General features: G+C 34.5%; 1 protein-coding gene across 2 annotated transcripts in view; it reads right to left on the minus strand.

The window, feature by feature from the left end:
• Positions 1 to 23,273, minus strand: part of LOC131675270 (probable isocitrate dehydrogenase [NAD] subunit alpha, mitochondrial) — a 106,186-nt gene that overhangs the window by 47,889 nt on the left and 35,024 nt on the right. The gene's annotated exons all lie outside the window — the stretch shown is intronic.

A 23,273-nucleotide genomic window follows, 5' to 3' on the forward strand; every position in this document is an offset into this window, starting at 1 on the left:
ATGTGCGTCAGACACTATGTGTCAAATGACAGTCATTCTTTCAATGAGTATTTTATATAATAGTCGTCTTTTCTATAGTTTGTTTAAAAGAAATTTGAGACAAAGATGACCGCAATTATATGTATTAAAATCTTGATATCTAATAGAATTATACATGATTCTATTAACTTTGAGATAAAGCAATAGATCTATAGGCGGTTGTAGATTACCAAAACTATCAAAATATATAACCTCATCACCTTTCTTTTTGTATGCCACCCAATGAGTACCAGGTCCACGTTTATCATCTAAATTTACAATAGTTGTCTCTTTATATCGTGGTCCATCGGCTGGCAGAGCATTACACATGAAAACACTTCGAAAATTTGCAATTTTTAGTATTTTAGCATATTTTCTTATATCATGATCTGCCAGTGCTCGATTAGGTAAAGTTACTTCAAGCTTTTTTTTTTAAACCTTTTCCACTTGAATATGGTTTCAGATGAAGACCATAACCTTTACGATATGATTTCAAATAAAGTCCTTTACCAATAGCAATAGATTCCATAGTTTTATTATGTCTATGAGCTTCTTTCAATTAATTTTGAGCGGCCTTAGCACTGTTAACGGCTTTTGCTATTGAAGCAGTTCCTCCAGCTAGAGCTCCAGTGGCGCTTAAAGTAGCAAATAATGGAATTAAAAAAGGAAGCGCTCCACCAACTTTACTGGGAATAGGTAAAATACATGGTATATTTATTTTACTTCTACCGCCAGCCTTTTTCACAGCTTCTTTGGCTCCTTTTCTAGCCGAACGAATAACTACAAGAGCTCGATTGTTAGGCACACTACTTTTCGAGACCGTCTTAATAATTTTATTCAATGTAACTGACGGCTTTTTGATTTTTCTACATTTCTTACGTGTTTGGCGTTTTTTAAATCCTCTACCTCGTTTCTTACTACCTTTCTTCATATCAACACCCATACCAAGCTTACTTTTAACTTTCATAATGTTGGCTACAGTGAAGGCAGCTGCTTTCTCAACAAAACTGCTATCATTAGCTTGCACTCTTTCCCAAGCTTTGTTAGCTAGAATTTCGTCAGCTTTATTTCTTGTCGCAATATCCTCCAGATTTTGCGCATAAGCAATATCGTGTTCTTTACAAGCAACGTCTAGTGGATTTTTACCAGGATCTCCACGTGCCAATCGTTTGTTCAATTTTGTACCAGGACCACAATACTGATATCCAGGTAAGTGAGCTTCAATAGGCAAGTTATTTATAATCTTGTTCACTAGATCACCACCAGTCTTTCTTTTATAGTACGTGATCATACTTCTTCGAAAGACAGCATGTGATGAAATAAAAGATATATAAGCAGACTTTTTATACCTAACAAACTCATTTATTGAGATGTCGATGATGAGTAAACAACATGGATTTCAAAGAACAGCCTCTTAAGCTTCAAGTCATTAATTTTGATAGAGTGGTGGAGACGGAAAAACAATAAAAAAGACATGGCGAACTGTTTCCTAATAGTATCCGTGCCGTTTTCTGCGGACCTAGTAATTGTGGAAAAACTAATTGTTTATTAACATTAATCACTCATCCTAATGGTCTTAGATTTGAAAACGTATGTCTACTCAAAATCCCTTAATTAGCTTAAATATAAATTTTTGAAAGATTTATTAGAACCTATTAATGGTATAGAGTATCATGCTTTCAGCGAGCATGAGACAGTTGTTTCACCAAATAAAACGCGACCAAATTCTATCATGATTTTTGACGATATAGCCACTGAGAAGCAAGATAATGTAAGAGCATTCTTCTATATGGGTAGACATAAAAAAGTAGATAGTTTCTATCTCTGTCAATCGTACGCTCGGATTCCGAAGTATCTCATTCAAGATAATGTGAATTTACTTGTTTTGTTTCGACAAGATGACGTTAAGCACATTTACAATGATCATGTTAACTCAGATATGTCTTTTGAGAAGTTTAAAGCAATTTGTTCAAAATGTTGGAGAGACGATAATCATGGGTTTTTGGTTATCGACGGAGACAGACCAATAAATCATGGACAATATAGAAAGGGATTTAATTCTTTTGCTATAAATATAGCGGAGTGAGCGAATGAAGATTATTTAACTTTAGAAATACAAGCGTAAACATGGCTGACTTTGAAAGAGAAAGGAAGGTGCTCGAGCAATTATCCATGGCTCGTGATGCCATAAGACGCAAGTATCAACTAATAAAAAGTAAAGCTGATTGAGAAAAGACATTGCATGAAACTTTTAAACCTATGGTTGATCCATTGAAGAAACTCGTAGAGACAACTACTGATAAAAGTAACGCTACTACTGTTGAACAGCCAACGAAAAAGAAAAAGAAAATCGCGTTCGATAATGTTTTCAAGTCAGAAGTATCAAATGACACTCCCTACAAATATAGATATTTCAATAGTACTGCTAAAGAATTAAATTATACTTTGCAACCGCTTGATACTACATTTGAGTCTGCTATTTCTATTGATGATAATGATGATGATCATGATGAAATAATAAATACATATGTCATAGGCAATTCCCCAATTTCTTTCCAAAACGAGAACGTGATTGTGAATGATAAAGCATACAGCAAGATTCTTGGTTTAATGGAACTTCTCTTTCGTAAAGAACCTGATTCTAAATTAATCAGTTCATTGGATATTGAAAAGGATACACTCCTAACTGGTCTACTGAGATTTTTACTATTTAACGAGTTGCGAAGACAAAGCCTATCACTTATCATTTAAGAGATTATAAAGGCAATCCAATTGGTCGAGGTTTTTACGAGCAAGAACTACAAAAAGCTATGTAACCTGATGTTTATCTCATTGAAAAAGTTTTAAGGAAAGGTGGTAATCAAGTATACGTTAAATGATTGGGATTCGACAACTCGCACAATTCATGGATTGATAAGACTTTATACGTATGGAAGAATAAAGACGTTTATGTAAAGTTACTTTTATTCAAATAAATATCATAATAATAATAAATAATTTTTTTTATTTTAATGGTAAGAGCCCCAACCTTCGCTCTCACCTGTGAGGTACTTCCATTTGAGCATCATCTCTTGTGAGTCCATCAGAACAAGTCGAAACCTGCCTTAGTAGAAACACCTGTGACTCATTTACCTCTCCACAATATATTTTATAATAAATTTATTATACATACTTTATTGAAATATAGATACATTTTTGTTACATTAAATAATAAATTGAAATCTACCAGCGCTATGATATTCAATCTGTAAACAATATTTTTGTACATGATCTGAAAATAATATATAAAGATCATAATGTTACATGATGGCTCTTGAAATTCAATTGTTATCTTCTTCCTTAAAGTTTGTTACTAAATAACACTGATTTTCTTCAAGTTCATAAAAATTATTCTCCGGTAGTGGATCAAAGAGCTTCATAGCAATTTTATTTAACATTCCTAAGTCCATCTTGCTATCGAATAGTGGAGAAGGAAGTGGATACTACTAGTGATGATTCTTCTAACAGAATGACGTGTTCCGAGCTCTTCTCTCTCTCTCTTAAGACCTTTACCCCACTACTATACTTTTTTCTAGCCGCCACGACCGCCTTCCTTCACTTGCTACTTCTTCCACCTTCATTTGCTGCTTCTTCCACCTCCACTTAGATTTTTAAGTTGTTAAGTGTATATACTATACAATGATTTTTTAGTATAGGTTCAAGAATATGATTCATCATTATTATACGTTTTTTAAATAGTGCTCGCGATATTATGCTACTTATTTGCATAATACTACGTTGGAAGCGTTCTCGATCTCGTGCAAGCTGCTCCCACACTCCTTTCCTTGAGTTTTTGTCTTCAATAGGAAGATGATGAATTTGAATATTATCCGAGAACCATACATACTTCGAAGCACGAATGCTCTTCTTGTTTCTTCTAATAGGCGCCATGATGAATCACAAGAGTATCCTCTTGTGATTCATCATAATAGTCTTGCTATAGCTATTTCTTCTCACCGAATGATGGTAAAACAAACTATGCATCCTTCTTATAAATATATTAGAACTCGAATGATATATCGGAACTTAAGGTTAATTATAGGAATAGTGAGAGCCCCAACCTTCGCTCTCACCTGTGAGGTACCTCCTTTCGAATCGTCGCTCATGAGTCACCTTTACATTGAGATAAAATTCATTGGAAAGGGCTATATTATGAACTTTTTTTTTACTTCTCCACAAAAGGAAATAAGAGGATAGTTAAATAAAGGAAAAAAAGACTATTTAATTAGATATATTTTTTTTATTATTCATAGTGCAGCTATTTATAATAGTATTATAATACATTTAATTATTATTCGATGAATATACAATTATGTTCAAATTCGAAGTTTGAACCGACAATATAGTAAATAAATAACTCCTCCTTCTCACTAGTCTGATGTAGGTTTTTCAACATTTCTTCATCTTTTTCGAGTACTATATTAACCCTTTTGGGCAGGATCACATCAAATTCGTCATCTATTGTAATAACAACGCTAAATCCATATTTCGTTGTTAATGATCTAACTTTAGTAACATGATATAATGTATTCGATGTAAGTTGTGACATCGCCTTCCGAGGAAGGAAAGTCGTCTTGGAAATTTTATTTACTGCTGAGAAATCCATTCTATAAAATAAAAAATCAAAGAATAGATTATTTATTTACGTATTACTAAGGTATTAATAAACTAAAATTATTTAAATATCTTACTTGTTTCAATAGTTAGTGGAAGATGTATTAGAGGTTGAGGTAAGACTGTTGCTTGAGTGAGAGCTGAGCAACTGTTTCGAACAAGAGTGAGCTCTTAGTTTTATAAGTGACATCCCCACTCTTAAAGCTCAAGCCGCCGTCGCCGCCTCCCTCTCTTTCAGTCTCCCCTCTCTCATGATTCTTCATCGAAAACCATTCTCCCACTCTGTAGACTCAGATATCCATTGTTTCTCCCTCTCCATTACTAGTCATCAGCGCCATCTAGTAACTGTCGAAGGAGTAGAATTCTTTCGCTAGTGCTGCCCTCGAGAATTATTTTCTTCAAATCTGAATCTTTTCATATTACTATTTTGTTCTATCACTTCGTCTTCTTCTCTATACCTCTTTCTTCGTAGCTGTTCAACTCTTTCTTTCATTTCAGCAATTTCGAGAGTTTTATAATGTCCCCATGAAAGTGTGTCCGGATTATTATCAAAAATACATCGTTTATCATCATGAGGGCTTAGTGCTGTCTTTCCCTCTCTCTCTGTTATTACTTGATGTAATTTAGATCGAATATTACATTGAGTACGTTTAATGATTTCCATTTCGTTTAAACACTTTCGATCATCTGAGTGAGTTATTGTATTTTTTATTTTATGTTTTTTCACTCCTTTTGCCTTTTTCAAGGGATCCTTATTTATTATTTCGATACTGTATAGTTTACTTCGTAACCCAATGTACTCCCTCATAATAGCAGCATTGCACTCATCTTTCCTAACACCAAGAACTTTTTTGTTAGCTAGAGGCATTCCAAATTGATTATCAGCAGGATAGTCCGATGTGTCAAATTTATCAATGTCTACTTTCATGATCTCATACATATCGACATCTTGAATTTCATAAATGAGGCTGTCAGTATCAGTATAAAGTAATTTACATTTTTCACCAATTCGTTGCTTCATGTGACCATAATGAAAGTCATAGACTAATGTTTTTGAAAGATCTAATACACATAGACCGATGTATATAGGTTTTTTAATACTGATAGTTGTCCAGGATAATTGAATAGCAGCTAAATTTTCATGAAAGATGGAACTACTATGGAAATTTGGTTGGGTAATTCGAGCTTCAGCGCTATATCTACCACCCCATTGATTGATCAGTTTGACATCTTTTCGTTTTCTTTCGTCTTCCATCGTTTTTCCATATACTGCATTAATCATAAGCTTGTAAAATAATTTTTCAAACTCATTTTTAGATTGCTTTCTTTTTTCAGTATTTAAATTAACATATGGTTTCAGCCATTGTTTTTGTTTGAATTCTAGCGCTCTATATATCTTTTTGAGTTTTATTCAGTATTTGAGAGCTTGTTTTAACGTTCTATAATGAATAACGTATCGTTCTTTATCATAAAGCGTTGTCAAAAGTTTTTTCTGTTTTGATCACGGTTTTGTTATCGCGTATCCCGGTCTGCCTAACGGCGACTGCGCAGAGTGGGCAGATGGGGGGAATACGCGTGGTATCCTAACTTCAGGCCTTTGGTGTCCAACTTTCCTTCGATTTCTCCTTGACTAGGGTACGCCGGCAGCTCAGATGATGACTCCTTAAGTCAGGTCGTGAGGACGTTCGAAATCGCACGTATTTTACCTAACGAATAATCCGAAAATATAGCGAATTAATGAAACCCGTATGTAACCGCTCGCGGCTGAAAATCGCTAGCATGCAACAGGGGTAGGTTATCAAGTAAGTTTTATATATAGATATAAAGATAACTAATCACTTTATTGATGCATTAAAATTTCTCACATACGAGGTCGGAATAAATATGGTCGGTAAAATTCTGACTTTTCATTAATCCTTAAAGATACAATTTAATCGGTTCCTAAAATGGCGGAAAGGTCAGCGCGAATAATAAATCGCAATTTTCTTTTATAAGACCTAACGTTCAAATTCGGTTTGCGAAATGGCGGAAAGGTCAGCACAACTAATTAGTCAAAACAATTTAATTCAATTGAACCTACGTTTGTACTAAGTAACTAACGAAAGGTCAGCGCGAGTAATAAATCGCAATTTTCTTTTGTAAGACCTAGCGCTCAAATTCGGTTTGCGAAATGGCGGAAAGGTCAGCACAACTAATTAGTCAAGACAATTTAATTCAATTGAACCTACGTTTGTACTAAGTAACTAACGAAAGGTCAGCGCGAATACTAAATGGCAATTTTCTTTTGTAAGACGAACACTTAATAGAAGTTGACGAAAGGTCAGCGCGAATACTAAGTCGCAATTTTCTCTCGTAACCGGACACTTAATAGAAGTTGACGAAAGGTCAACGCGAATACTAAGTCGCGATTTTCTCTCGTAACCGAACACTCAATTTATTTTCACGGAATGGCGGACAGGTCAGCACGATCCGGTAGGCACCGGCGTCGACGGATCCACACGTCGCGACGACCTACAGCACCGAACTAAATAAATTAACTAATCTAACCCGCACTCCGCGATTAAATAATATGAGTGGCACTTTGCCTACTTACAATTTTCTCCTTGCGGTATAAGCAAACAATTGGCAAGATATCTAGGCGTCTAGCACTAATGGTCTAATAGCGATTAGCTGTTAGCTCCTTCCTTGCGGATATCCAATGGCAAAGGGTGGTTTAGTATGTTCACGACAAAGAGGTAGGTCTTTATGATCATCATGCAGCTCTTGTGGATACTCTAGATCTACTTCTAAAATATAGCCTACGTTGCTATCATCAGAGATATTGAAAAAATTTGACATATCCACATTTGAAACCCATTTGAAGCCCTCAAATCGTAGTGATTGAGTCACAGCTCAACCATAAAGGTTGTTTACGTCATAATACATTAAAATTTTGTTTGGCTCATCCTTATTGAATTCTTCACCCATATATTTATTGTTTGCTTTTGAAAATCTATTGCAGCATTGACTACTACCGCCAAGAATACCTTTCTGAATGAATAAAACCATATCTATATCTATTAATAGTTCAAGCTTCATATTTGTATATTTTAACTTCGCGTCCCATGTTAATCCAGGGGTAGTGTAATAATGAGCAGGATCGAGATCATATGCATTCTTACAGGTTGATCGAAAATTTTCAAAAATATCAGCTAGTAAAAGTACATCAGTTTTCAGATAGAGATCAGAATACATTCCTAAATCTATTTTCTTCCAAATACTACCGAAAATATTCCATACGTTTTGAGCATGCTTATATTCTACAGTAGGAATATCACTATCTGTCAATTAACTATGAAATTTTTCAATAGATGGTAACTCTGTCTTAGTTAGTCTATTTAAATTTTGGATGTATTCATATGGGAAAACTTCTTTTCTTTTGAGTAAATTAATCTGTTCTAAAGTGTAATTATCTTTCTGAAATTCTCTCTGTACAATATCTAGCTGAGGTAAATAATATGCTAATTTATCTAGAGATGTAGGCATAAATCGAAAGGAATCAATGAAACGAAAGCTAATTCGACTGTTTGCAACTTCTTTTGTGAAGGATATGTATCACTCCTTGTTTTCAGCGAGAACAGAGATCTTTCCTTCAAATTCTGAGTTAGCGGCAATTTCTGTTATAATAAAATGTGAGTCATAGCCTGTAAAGTTATGAAATACGACTGGTATGAAAGGAGCATTTTTATAATTCAAATTGCAATGATTGTGAGCTGCACCTCTAAATTTTCCTGTTCAATGACAATGATCACGAACTCGTTTTTGGTTATCTTGAAAATATTGGTTGCAAATATGACATCTTCTTGCTGTTTTGAATGCCTGTTCATTAATAAATGATAAATCCATTTTTATTGCATTATTATATATCTTTTCTAACTCAATCACTAGGGACTTCAATTGCTTTATAAACCATAATGCTGGTGATTCGTCTTCATTTAATTTTTTTCTATATGACTTATATATCGACTTACTATCATTATAACGGCATTTTACATATAATCCAATGCTATAGGCTTCATGTTCTTGGAAACTATGTCTCTTAACATCGAGATTTCTATTCGGATCTTCTATAGGTTTTAACAGACATTTAAAATGTATATAATAAATGGAACTTTCTCTTTATGCTTAAAATTTTTAAATTTTAAAGTAGCATCGTCAGGTAAATTAATCGTTCGTAAATTTTCTTCGTTAGTAAAATAATGAAGGCAACGTTCGCAAAGATAAATTTTTTCAGTATGTTGAGTAACTTTTCTACGAAGGAGAGCAGATAAAGTTTTACTCCATACGTAGTGAGTTTGTAATTTGGATTTTTCATCATCTATTGATATTCATGGTCTATTAGTATCATTTTCATCAATATATTCGTTTCGTATTAAGAGTAAGTTCACATGTTTAGTTTGTTTTAATTTCGTTATATAGCACGGTGAGACTTCATATTTCGATCCATATTATTTTAGTATATATAAATTTATACTTATATTTTTCAACTTTTCAAATTTAGGTATACTTTTTATTTTTACAGAGAAGCTGTAAAAATAAAATTCATCAAACTTCAGTTCATTCTCATAGGGCTTGTACTTAATTACTCTATTTGGATTTCTTTCAACTAGATGAAGGCATGAAAGTATAGCCCATTTAAAACATTCATTGTTTTCATTTTTAACATTAACACAGGCTCTTTTATTATCCATGCTTGACGGTAATTGTATATATGAGCATGGTTTAAATGGATTATACTTATTTATATTAATAGTGAGACCAACAATAGTTGTTAACGACCAGCCTGAGTCTCTTTCTTCAAAATTCTTCAATTTATTTAAGTATAATATCTTTAACGTTATTTTGAAACCATCTATCAAGATCAGTAGTCTTATAAATGCAAACATTTTCTGTATTGAAATACTTGATTTGAATATCTTCTTCTTGATTTTTCTTTATGATAAATTGTGATGCCATTTCTATATTTATTTTTAAGTTATTATGGATAGCAAGAAATTGAGGTATTTTAATTTGTAAAAGTTGATTTGCGGCAACTAGAAATGTTTTTATATCTAAATAATGTTGATTAACTATACAGACTGTACTAATTCGATTTTCAAAGGCTGAATGAATTGGTCTCCAAACAACTCCATCTCCTGGAATTTCATCCTGAATAGCTGTTAATGGATGTATACTTCCGCCAACTTTTATAGTTTTACTTAAATTGACTTCAATAGAATTCAAATGACAAGCACAAGTTTGACACCTTTGTCGAAATGCTCTACTTAAATCAGATCGTTTCATAAAGTCATTAATTGAAATTATAGCATTAATTGTTAGATTTCTCCATCTAATACAATCGTCTATATCTAAATCGTCCGAATGATTATAAGCTTTCCACAAATTTTTAATTGTTTTTTCAAAATAGGCGATAGAAGTCATGTTGTTAGTCATCTAGTTTTTATTTTCTTGTAGAGTCACTTGTCTATAGTTGTATAAAGGATTATTATGATGAAAGGATGGAAAAGGTAGTGAACAGCTCTAAAATGAACTTGTTCTCAGTTGGTAATTAATATTGATTTGTTTAACAAATCAATAAGGATTCAACTAACTACTGAGGAACTACTTGCAAATGGAGTAAGGTAAGGCAAGCTTAGCTCGCAGGCTGTCTCGAGAGACTGCGCTCTTTTGCTAGGCCAAAGCGGTTTTTAAAGGTTAAGTGAAGACGCTGCCAGCAAACTGAGGGCGCTGCCTATAAAGTGAGGGCGCTGTAAGCAGTATATGGAAGGGATAGCTCAAACGAAAGAGTGGGGGTGAACCGACTGTAGCACCATCTAACTTATTAATTTAGTATTAAAGGGTTTATATATAGATCTTCAGAATAAAAATATAGTCATTATTGCTTTAAGATACGATTCAGCTCACATATCATAGAGAATAATTGGATTTATACTCTAAGATGGACTATATTTTAGATATTCAAGGCTTTCAGAGTCCTAATAATATTTTTATTTGTAAGGAGTTTGCCTATTTACCAGTATGTTCTAATACTTCACCTACAGTACTACTTTTTAAACCTCCATATCATTGCCTCAAACTGCCTATTGAATATCAAAGTGTGAATAAGTGGTTGGAATTACATCATCATGGTATTTATTTTTATTATCGTTAATTAACATTGATTTTATTTGAAATATTTAATATAATCAATTTTATAGGTATATTATGGAGAAATGGTATTTTACCATATAATTTTTTAAATTGTACTATTCGTAGTCATTTACATAATTGTAGAAATATTTATGTGAAAGGATTACAAAAGAAACAATGGCTCAAAAAAATTATTCCTGAAAAGTTGGTTCAAATAATATACAATAGTACAAAATTCTAAATTCGAATTTAATTAGTTTTTTTTTAATTACAGAAATATTTTAGATATAGAAACTGAAATGAGATGTCCGCGATTGGAAGATTTAAGTCTTAAATTTAAACCATCATGCATATATCATAGTTAAAATCGCGAGAATATAGTATGTGTTGCGGTAAATACACAAAAGATACACGATTGGATTATGGAAAGACAAAAACAAGCAAAATCAAAAGGGATCGACACAGTCGAAAGATTTACAGATGACTATAATTCATATAAATATTCAACTGAATATTTAAAAATAGCTATGTCAGACACTGAACATAAAGATTATAGACAAAGTGTACTCTACTCAATGTATAATTAAAAATAATAAATATTAAATAAATAATAAAATGTGTACTTATTTAAATAGTAAAATAATCATAACGATTGCAAGAAAGAGCGAACGGATGGGAATAAGGTTCTCTCCTAGTAGAGATGTTTAGGAGGAACATCTCAAGGAGGTGTCAGTCGAGCGACTGCATTCGTAGTCTCTAGCATTATCACGAAAACAGTTCCCTTCGTGGAGAGAGCACGCATTGACTATAGACAGCATATGCTTCCCTCCGCGCACCATGGTCCACGCTTAGCTAGAGCGTAGGAGAGAGCAAGAGAGAGAGAGAGAGAGAGAGCGCACGTTTACTACTACTATAGTAGCGCATCTCCATCAGGCCAGAACTATAGACAGCATGCGCTCCCCTCCTCCTCCACGTACTATGGTCCACGCTGAGTCAGAGCTAGAGAGAGGGAGAGAGAGAGCACGCATCCTCAAGTTAGAACTACAGACAGCATGCGCTTCCCCTCCTCCGCACGCTCAGGCCCTATACCAAATGTATGCGTGAGTAGCTAATATACACAATATGCATCCTCTAAAGTACATGTGGCATTGGCTCTAGTGGTAGAGCGCTAGCCTGCCAACCCAGAGGACTCCGGTTCGATTCTCCGGTCTGTCACTTCATTTTTTTAAAAAATCATCGCTATTTTCTACTCGTTTCATTTTCAATGTAGCAAGTAAATTGTCAATAATATATATTTATAACTTTTTAAAAAAATAAATTTAAATTTAATTAGACTGAAAGCACTAGGTATAGGGTTCCTAGGGACTAGGAGCCCTAGAAACCTTCCTCAAAAAATTATAAACAATTATTAAGATTAATAATAATTAACATTGAAGGGTTAGGCCATGGAATCAAAGGGTTAAACCAGGGACCCCCCACGAATATTATTAATAATAATTGTTAACATTAACAATTATTATTAACATGAAAGGATTAAGCCAGGGGGCCAAAGGGTTACGGACCCCCCGCAGATGTGCTGGAACATACGTATGTTCCAGCACACCGGAGACCCCCCGCAAGTGCAACTGGAACATACATTGCTATACTACTGCTCTTAACTACGCCGACGCTCAGATTTGCCTAGCTCGTATTCCGGTCTCGCTGAGGAAGTTGCCGATGTCGATTCGGGCGTACACCGTATCCTTAACGTGCGTTCTCTCAGTATGCACTTTTCTTTTCTCAGCTATAGTACCTTTCAACACAGCTGCACATTTTTATATGGGACGAAACGTTTGCACTCTGTAAGGGCCATAACCGTCGGTCGCGAGTAATTATCCTAGACTGTCCTTTTCGCTATCCCTATCTCACTCTTCCCGCGCAGAGCGCGCCCTCAACTTCTGTCCGGCAGGTGCTGCCCCTCGCGGGCAGTTGTCCTGACGAGATGAGAGCGCGAATATAACATTCACCGTTATATAATATAAAATTAATAGGTTTTTATTTTTTAATGAAATTAAAAAATTTAATTTAATTTAGATATTTAATTTACATATAATTCGTAAAAACAAATATAATGATTTATTTGTCTGTTTGCTAAGTATGCCATAAGAAAACGTGTTCTAACGTGTACTCAACTTAGAAGAATTGTCATTTCTTCTTTTCAATAATCAAATAATTAAATTTTCATAAAAAATAAAAATAATCATATGTAATTAGGTTGGCCACAATAAATAGTGTCTAGAACAATTACAAAATATTTAAAATATTTTTTGGAAATACCCAGTATATAAAGAAATAAAATGTTTAAATATAAATACCAAGTCACTATGTGATATGAAAGAAAAATAAATTCCAATACAAAAAAAATTTCAAATAGTTTTAACTTCATAATGTTTTTACACAAATAAAAGTACATTTATTTACAAGATAATAAGCTATTGTTTTTCTTCTTATTTTTAAAATTATTTTCCACACTATATGTAATCATATACCTGCACACACATCATCAGCTCACAATCTCTCACAACACAATACAAAAAGCAGACAGGTAAATGAAAAAAATACATTTATTTTTTTATATCTACCGACGAGAGAAGACAATCTAGAGTCTTGAGAAGACTAATAAAATAAAAAAACTTTGCAAAAATGTCACGAAAACTTTTTTAATAGTACATTAATTAAACTGAAACTTTTTTCAAATGAAAAATGCTGTTGTAAGCTTTCGATTCCAGTAATAGGAAAACAATGTTTCAATTAAAAATATAGAAAAATTAAAAAAATTAAATAAAACACATTTAGGTTCGTTTGCCATAAGACTGTATATAGTGTCGCGCGCGGCCAGCCTTCGATCTACTCACCTACGTGCCGCTAGTGCACCACTCGATATAATGAATATTTCAATATAAGTATAATTTTTGTGTATTTTTATTCGCTAAATCCAAATCTGTAGAATGTTACTCCTTATATTCTTAATACTTTTCCTAAATTGCAGATAAAGGTTATACAATGGAGAACAGCAAGAAAAAATTCGTTGGAAAAAGATTTTACCACATAGTATCTTCATTAAATACAAATAAAAGTGTTTTTTCCTATATTTTATTACTCATTTTTATTTTTACTTACTAATTTGGTGAACGTTGATGTCTTTATTCCTTTATCCTCTTGTATCGAACTCTTTTTTTTCTTCAAATGATGTATCCGACGGATTTGTTTTACTTTTTTTCTTATTTGTTTTCATGTCTCCTTCAAGGATCCAACAAAAATCTGCCATCCTGTTGATATTCCCTCTTCCTTGACATGGATTCTTCATTATACTCACATCCTCATTAAATCATTTTCCTTGTTATTCACTGACAGTGCCAAGATTGAGAAGAAAGTAGTAGAGATGAGAATGTAAGAAAGACATTTTATAACTCATCTTACAACCTAAGTTTTTGTAATTATCTAATACTTTTACTAGTTCTTCATAGTTTAGCTTAATTTACACTCTTTGGATTTTATAAAAAATTCTCACAAACAGATTTCAAACTTTTTCATGCAGCTTTTTCTGTTTCAGTCATTTTCGTGATGAATTTTTCATCTTCTAATAGAGCACAAATTTGAGGACTACTAAAAATACCGCCTTTTAATTTAGTGTGACTTATCGCGGGAAATTTTTTTCCTAAATACTGGAAACATTCACTATCATTAGAGTTTTAATGAATTGCTCCATGAGGCCAAATTTGATATGAAGTGATGGTGCAGATCGTTTTATGGATCAATCGATGATATTCGTATAAAGTTGTTCGACACTAGTTCGAAATTCCCTTGTCCCTAATACCCCACAAATATAAGCTAGGATTTTTTGTGTACCTAAGTGTTGCCATAACATCACGGTTGCAATTTAAAGATCACCACAAACTTTCTATTTATGTACCGAGTACTCTATTTTTCCTAATACTATCTCTAAATTTTCCCGGATTTAACCTGCTCGATTATTGCGCTGTCTCTGAGGCTCTCGTCATAGACGCTGTAATAAACACGGCGAAGATGTCCGCCAGGGTGCTCGTTGAGGTTACCTCACGCAAAGACAGCCCCGGTCTTGCAAGGTCGGAAATATAATACATAGCGCGAGACGACCGGGACGAAAAAGCCTCGGGTTTCGTCGCGTAATAAGCCAATTAATAAAAACATTTTAGGTAACTAATTTTTAGCAGGAAGCCAATTTCGCAATAATTTTAATTAGCATTAGTAGATGAAAATGAATATGTTTCCTACTCCTAATTTTTGATAGTTGATTGTTTAAACAACGCTTGAAATGTACAAAAGCGTGTTTTTCGCATTTAAAATTGAAAGTTTTAGAGCAAAATATATACGCCAATGGAAAAAGTTGTAGGAAATCAAATTACCTTTTAAATGGGTGGTTGATCGTACCTATCGAACCATATCGAACTGAGAATTAAAAAAATCGGCAAAATTTGCGAAAAGGGTCATTTTTGAAAATTTACTACACAGTACTTTTTGGCGATGAAGGGCTGGTCTTTGGTAATTTGATAGTATCTATTGTATATATTATATGTGCGTAACATGGTTTTCATCGGATTATTAGTTTCTGAAATATAGAGTTACAAAAATAAATCTTGTTCTTGCATATTGCAAAAGTCATTCTTGTTTAGCCGTTTGGACTTATTTGAAATTAAAAAAAAGAATTTGAAAGTATATTCTAAGGTTTAAAACTCTACCATTGACACCTGACCTCTAAAATGAGTTTAAATCGATGAATTTTTCAATCAAATATCCAGCAATTCGTCCTCAGTCGAAAGTAAGCGAGTAGTAGGGGAACCTCCATAAGCAGATAAGTAAACATATACAGGGTGTCCAAAAAGTTCCGGGACACCCCAGTAAGTCTTGAGATATAACTATTTCCGAGGAGATTAAGGTCAATCCTGTAGTAACTTTGAACGAGGAATCCAGTGGTGACCTTGGTTTTGACCTTGAGCTTGACCTTCAAGTTCATTTCAAGAATAACATTTTTTTTCAAATGGGAACCCCTATTTTTGACAATGGCAATCGAAAAAGCGGGCAATTTTACATCCAAAACGGTATTTTAAAATTTTTTTTTCATGGCCTTGAAAAGGTCGTTTTAAGGTCAAATGCTTGAAAAACTGCCTAAAAGCGTTTTTTTAATTTTTAAGATATCGAAAATGACCTCTACAAAATTTGTTCACAACAGAGTGGGCCACTCAATGCACCAAAAACCTTTGACCTTTAACCTCATTTTGGAGGTCATTTCAAGGTCGAAGTATTTTTTGTAATGGAAACCCCTCTTTTTGACCCCGGATTCGCACATAGCGCAAAATCCGACGTTTGGATAAGGTATTATGTTGAGTTTCGATTGATCCACGACGTTCATCGCTAAGGTCATGTGAAATTTAGATTCAATATTATTCGCGAAACATTTACAAAATGTATCGGGCTAAATTTATTAAATTCTACTGTTACAGTAAGAGCATGTTACAGTGACCTTATCTTTGACCTTCAAGATCATTTTAAGATTATTTCAAGGTCACCTTTGATTGTTTGAATAATAAAGTAACGGGTTATCCAAACCGAAAGTCAAGTTGTTTTAAATGAGGAGCAAGCAGAGACATAGGTACAGTTTTTTTGCTGGATAAGTTTTTTCCACTCACTGCGTTTTGAATGTTTCTTTCTGATTTCGCGCTATGTACGAATCCGGGGTCAAAAATAGGGGTTTCCATTACAAAAAACACTTCGACCTTGAAATGACCTCCAAAATGAGGTTAAAGGTCAAAGGTTTTTGGTGCATTGAGTGGCCCACTCTGTTGTGAACAAATTTTGTAGAGGTCATTTTCGATATCTTAAAAATTAAAAAAACGCTTTTAGGCAGTTTTTCAAGCATTTGACCTTAAAACGACCTTTTCAAGGCCATGAAAAAAAAATTTAAAAATACCGTTTTGGATGTAAAATTTCCCGCTTTTTCGATTGCCATTGTCAAAAATAGGGGTTCCCATTTGAAAAAAAAAGTTATTCTTGAAATGACCTTGACGCCAAGCTCAAGGTCAAAACCAAGGTCACCACTGGATTCCTCGTTCAAAGTTACTACAGGAATGACCTTAATCTCCTCGGAAATAGTTATATCTCAGGACTTACTGGGGTGTCCCGGAACTTTTTGGACACCCTGTATATAGTAATAGCAGCGCGCACTACACTAAGTATTACTTTTTCGATTGATTATTTATGTCATTAGTAATGCTATTAATGTGTTACACAATGTGGAAAATGGATTTTTTTTGTGTAAAAATCTTAAGAACAAAAGTAGGTACAAAATTAATTCAACGGTATTTTGTAGATAAAATAATATTAATTTAGGAAAAATATCTCCGTTAGATTAATAAGTGATTTTGACTTTCACAATGTCCCTCAAAAATTGAATTTTTAAATGTTTTTGTTTTCTTCCTTTTTGAACAGGATAATCAAGGTTTTATAGAATTTTGAAGATGCATTTTCAAAGTTTTTAGTCCAAAGTTTTTTCCAAGGAACACATTTCCAATATCCAAGAATTTTTTTTACATCAAAGTTTATGAAAAAATCTAGCCTACGAGGGTGGTCCGATAAGTACTTAGCCTCACAGCCCGATGGCGCCACTCTCGCAAAAGAAATATTCTATCACGTAGTAGAACCTCCTCAATGGTTACTGTAAAGATTTTAACCGGATCGGAGTTGTAGTTTATTTTTGAGAGCGTGTGAAAGCAAGTGTGTCCGTTGATTTGTGAAAAATGGGAAAAAGAGTAGTATCGGTCGGTGATTCGATTCTTGTTTTTGGAAGGGAAATCGCGCAGCGAAATCAAAAAGCGCTTGGATGCTGTGTACGGTGATTCTTCTCCTTCGATGGTGACCGTCAAAAATTGGTTTAACGAGTTTCATCGTGGCCGCACGTCGATTTTTGAAGAGCCACGTCCAGGTGCTCCGAAAACGGCTACCACGGAGGATAACGTGACAAAAATTCACGATCTCGTATTGGCAGATCGACGATTGAAGGTGCGCGAGATAGCTAAGGACGTAGGCATCTCAAAAGACCACGTGGGTCATGTCCTGCATGAAATTTTGGGCATGAGAAAGCTGTCGGCGCGATGGGTGCCGCGTTTGCTCACTCCGGACAACAAGCGCAACCGTGAGACAACTTCAGAGCAATGTCTGACGCTGTTTAAGCGCAATCCGAAGGAGTTTCTGCGTCGTTTAATGACAGTCGGCGAAACATGGATCCACTGGTATACACCAGAGACCAAGGAACAGTCAAAACAGAGGACTTAACCCGGCGAAAGTGCTCCGAAGAAGGCTAAGACTGCCCCATCAGCCGGAAAGGTGATGGCCACCGTTTTCTGGGATTCACAAGGTGTGATCTACATCGACTACCTGGAGAGGGGCAAAACGGTCACAGGGCTGTACTATGCCGAATTATTGGGCCGATTCGACGTCGAATTGCAGAAAAAACGGCCCGATTTAGCGAAGAAAAAAGTGCTCTTCTACCATGACAACGCACCGGCTCACACCTCCGCCGTCGCCATGGCCACATTGGTCGAATTTGGCTACGAATTGCTGCCCCATCCACCGTATTCTCCAGATTCAGCCCCGTGCGACTTCTTTTTGTTTCCAAACTTGAAAAAGTCACTCGCCGGGCAGAAATTTGAGTCGAATGAGTAGGTAATCGCTGCCACGGAAGCCTACTTTTCAGACCTCAAGGAAACGTATTTTTCAGACGGGTTAAAGAAGTTGGAGCATCGCTGGGCCAAGTGTATCGAACTAAAAGGAGACTATGTTGAAAAATAAAACGCCACTTTTCCAAAATTTTCGTTTTTCTTTTGTAGGCTAAGTACTTATCGGACCACCCTCGTATGTTTGGTTTTTCTTTTTTTGAGACTTAAATGATTGATTGGCGATAAAAGGTGTCTTATTTTATCAAGCTTAACATATATTACAAGTTCAATTTGGTACTCTCACAGAGGCAGAGCAGATCAGACTTACAAAAGGAAAAAATTATGAATATTGAAAACATTATGGGTCTTGAAATATGGCCTTGAAGTTTGAAATGGGATGCGATAAGGAGAGTAGATCTTGATTCAGTAGCTATTCATATAAAAGTAACATTTCAAAAAATTATTGTATCGTGTACAAAAATATTTTTGATATGCTCGAAATAATCTTCATCTTGTGTCATAAAATAATACTGGAGTGAAAGAATTTTTTATAATCACTGAAAAAAATAAAAGGTTTGTGGATTTTTGCAAGTAACTTATAAAAAGGGCAGAGAAAAAAAATGATAAAAGCAAAAAAGTCATGGGCGTCCTAAAAAAATCTCTTGCGGGCACTGTGGTGTTGGACGGAAAAGAGTAGCAAATGAAGATATTTCTAAAGATACAAAATTCAGAAGGGCATATGAAGTAATAAATCATACTGAAGGTAATAAGGATGTTCCCAAACTTGCAAATAGTGTATTGAATAGAACAAATGATGATTCAGTTTCTATAGTTAATAAAACTTTGCAAAATGATACAACTGAACCTATGAAATATACCCATGAGTCTGCTCTTGCTTTTTTATTAGATAATTATATGAGTATGAGATTATATAATAATGTAGTAGGAGATTCAAGGAACCAATAAATTCTTCTTACAAAGTACTCCAAATTAGTATGGCTGACTGCCGAATTACATTATTAAAAGGTGAAGAAACTTAAGTATTCGTAGAATTGCAAAAATTACTTAATAAAATCATAGAAAGATTATGCAAAGCTTTCGCAAATGAATGGCTTATCTAGATTTGTTCAATCCGAAATTAATTGTTACTACTTAATTTGATAATTCATGAAGTCTCAAAAATACTCACCAAAAAATTCGAAAATGAAGAAAACATACAGACATATCTTTATTCGTTTCAAATGTAAAAATCATTAAGCTATTGTATATGCTAGCTCAGGGTTCTGTTGTTGCTAGTTTGCGATTTCTCGCATAAACTAGCGGGATCACTATTCGAAAATTAATAATACCGCAGGTGATGGTGACACTAAAGCTGTACTTCTGCTCTTGGATTCCAATTAATAGTTGTAATCCGAGAGCGGGAGGTACCCTGGGTCCTATCAATAGTAGAACCCGGTTTTCCTAATATTAATTGTATTTGGAGCCTATCAAAAGTAGTCTCCAAATACGACAAAGGGAAAATTTTGGATTGCGAGCTACGCTAAAAGAGAGGAGAGATAGATAAGTAAAAAAAAAATAAAAAATTTGATTGCTTACTCTTTTTTTATTGAAAACTTGACACTGTTAATTTGCGGGTCTTTATTCTGTATTGGTCGATCTTTTTTTTATTTTATCTGTTCTGCTACTACGCTGCTTGGCTGCTTGGCTCTTTCATTCACTTCTTCTTGTCTAGACTCTTTGTTCACGGACTCCCGTGCTTCCTTCAATCTTTTCTTGATTTTCTTGTCTTCTTGGCTGCTTTACTTTTTGGTTGTCTTATCCTTGTGCTTCCTTCCGCACTCACTCACTGGTACTCAATATCTGTTTTGTACTCACACTACGATAACTGACAACTACGGGAACAACTGCAACTGCAACTCCAACTACTTGAACTTGAATTTTTGTTGATTAATTTTCACTAGACTGACTATCGCAGCCTTGTGCAGGGCTTTCTATAACCTGGGGGCGGGTGGGTGGAAATCCCTTTCCTCAGACCCATGAAGCGATAACGGCCAAATTTTGTATTGGTTGGAAATTATCTAATCGTATCTAGGATTTCTTTATTGGTCTGTGGGCGTGAATTTTCAGAGAGAGATAGGGCGGTTCCTTTTCAACTTGGGCCCTTTTCTCCAGAGATGGCTCTCGGAGTGCCACTTTTAAGAGCAAGAGTGATGCTATAGTTTATAATTACTTATACAAAATCGTACTAAACTTAGTTAATTTTAACGATACATAGTGATTATTTAATAACTATAAATTACAATAATTTAATAATTAACTATTATAAAAATCCAAAAACTTATAAGGGTTATTATAATATGCATTACGGTACTATTGTTATTCTCGCTTAAAACATGAAATTATTTATTAGTTATTCTGTTATTGCAAGGGTTGAACTGGATAAATGATATATTTTAAAAGATGCGCATTATGGTACAATAGTAACTTACAAAATTGATTAAAATCCATTAAATATTATGGATATTTTCTTAAAATTCGGTGGGAAAAAAAAGATAAATTGCATTTTTATGGCCCCCTTCTATTATCGGCGTTATAATGCTTCATGATGTATACGTGATGATCGTAGGCTCCTGTCAACACATCCGCCTAGGACAAAGCAGGATAGAGCGTCGATTGTAAGGCCGAGTACGCAGGCTCGGGCCATTATCGTTTTATATAAACACTTTATCTCGAATGCGTTTACATCGTGGGAAATCAGGAAGGTTCTCGCTCCGTTCTTCATATTTATTAATTAAATTAATATAAAAAAAACTAAGTTACGGCTGGCCGTCACACTATTAAGCAAAGACTCTGATTGTTCATGGATCAACACAAACTCATATAGTATTAGATTCTTAGATTCTGTAACCATTCAAAATTGCATTTGAAAAAGAGCATCAAAAAAGTATTGGAGATGAATTTCGTTGATTACAAAAAGAAATGAATCATTTTAGACCTCACTGATTCAGAATTGCTAATGGAAAATTAGCGAAAGTAATATATAATGCTTCTATTACATTATTAGATGACAAATGCTTGAACGGGATAGTTGGTAATACGTATTCTCCTAAGTGTCCAATCTATCTTACACATTATTTGCACTTCAACAAACCATGTGATTCATTTTTGCTTATTGCTGAAAATATGAAGTATCGACTTGATCTCTTGCATGTTTTCATAAAATTATTTAAGCTTACTTCATTTATTGTACAAATGACCCTACAAAAAATGGGAAATATCAGACACAGTTAAACGTAAGTATGTAACCAAAAACTTACATAATATTTCATGTTAGAGCATCACATCATTTTTTAACATAGATGAAAACAATTTTAATACTCATTTAAGTATATATTACCAATGCAACTTTGGAAGCTCTTTCATCCACAGGTTTGAGCACTTTCAAAATCTTTTTGTTTCATCGTATAAATCATAATCAAACATTATTTAAATGCACATATGAATATAGAATGATAAATAGCAGTATATGTTCTGTTTGTCTCTACTTTCACAAGATATAGTAATCAGAAAACAGGATATTCAAGATCGATTACACAAGGATTTTGGACTATGGGTTAATAAAGTATTACAAGGCATATACCACAATAACATAGTACCACGAACACTGGCAATATAGCTAGAACACGTTTCAAAGATCTTAAAGAAGTAGCTTGTTGTTTAGAGTTAAATAATAAATTTGTTAACAATATAGTAACTGTTGTTATTCTTCATCAAAATTTTTGGAAGTTTTCCACGTGCACACTTATAATTCATACTACGAATTATATCGATGGGCTCGATTGAGTCCAACATTACACAAACTTTTGGCTAACGGGTGTAACATAAGTGATCAATTTCCTATGCTACAAACCTATTATGCGGAAAATTGTTTTGAATCTTAACACAAACACTATAGGAGAAATCTAGTTTTACATGCTCGACAAAGTAGCAGAAAAATCGTTTAAGAGATGTATTTCATCAAGTTTTAGATTATACTGATGTGACGAGAGCAGGCCATGTGCCGGTCTCTCGTCTGCGTTCTCCCTCCTCCACTCGGCAAGGCGTGTTGGCCAACGTTAGGCGCATTAAAGTATGCGCCTAACACTTGGTCTTTTTGTTTCAGCGCCAAGGACGGGCCAGCGCAGTTGAGCGCAAGAAAAAGTTGAGGAGCGCGGAGAGAGAGTGAGAAAAAGAGAGAGAGTATTAGGCCCATGCAGGGATTGGCAGGCGCGCAACGCGTGACCGATAAGCGTCGCGTCGCGTGCCGCCTAACTAATAGGTCAAGGTAGGGAGAGGAGCGAGCGCCGCTGAGCGGCTGCAAGACAAGCGCAAGAATAAGTGCGTGTATGAGTCGAAGCCTAGTCCTACTAGAGTGCAGGAGTCCAAGCCCAGTCCTGCTAGAGTGTAGAGAGTGCAGTTTGGGATAGCTGGAAGGAAGGTCAGGCAAAAGGATAGAGTTTTGTTACACTGACCTCAAAATTTCTTTGTTAAATATTGGTGTTAGATTGAAAAAGCAAGAGAAATTACCCATTACTAAAGATATAAAACGTTATATGGAGAGAAGGTAAGTGTACATTTCATGAATGTAATTGTACCAGCATAACTTAAAATATACGATGATTTTTTGTTCATAACCGACTGAGTTTATCGTATTTAATTTGAGAT

The sequence above is a fragment of the Phymastichus coffea genome, unplaced genomic scaffold (genome assembly GCF_024137745.1).
Source record: "Phymastichus coffea isolate CEN01 unplaced genomic scaffold, Cenicafe_Pcof_1.1 PCOF00018, whole genome shotgun sequence".
NCBI lineage: Eukaryota > Metazoa > Arthropoda > Insecta > Hymenoptera > Eulophidae > Phymastichus > Phymastichus coffea.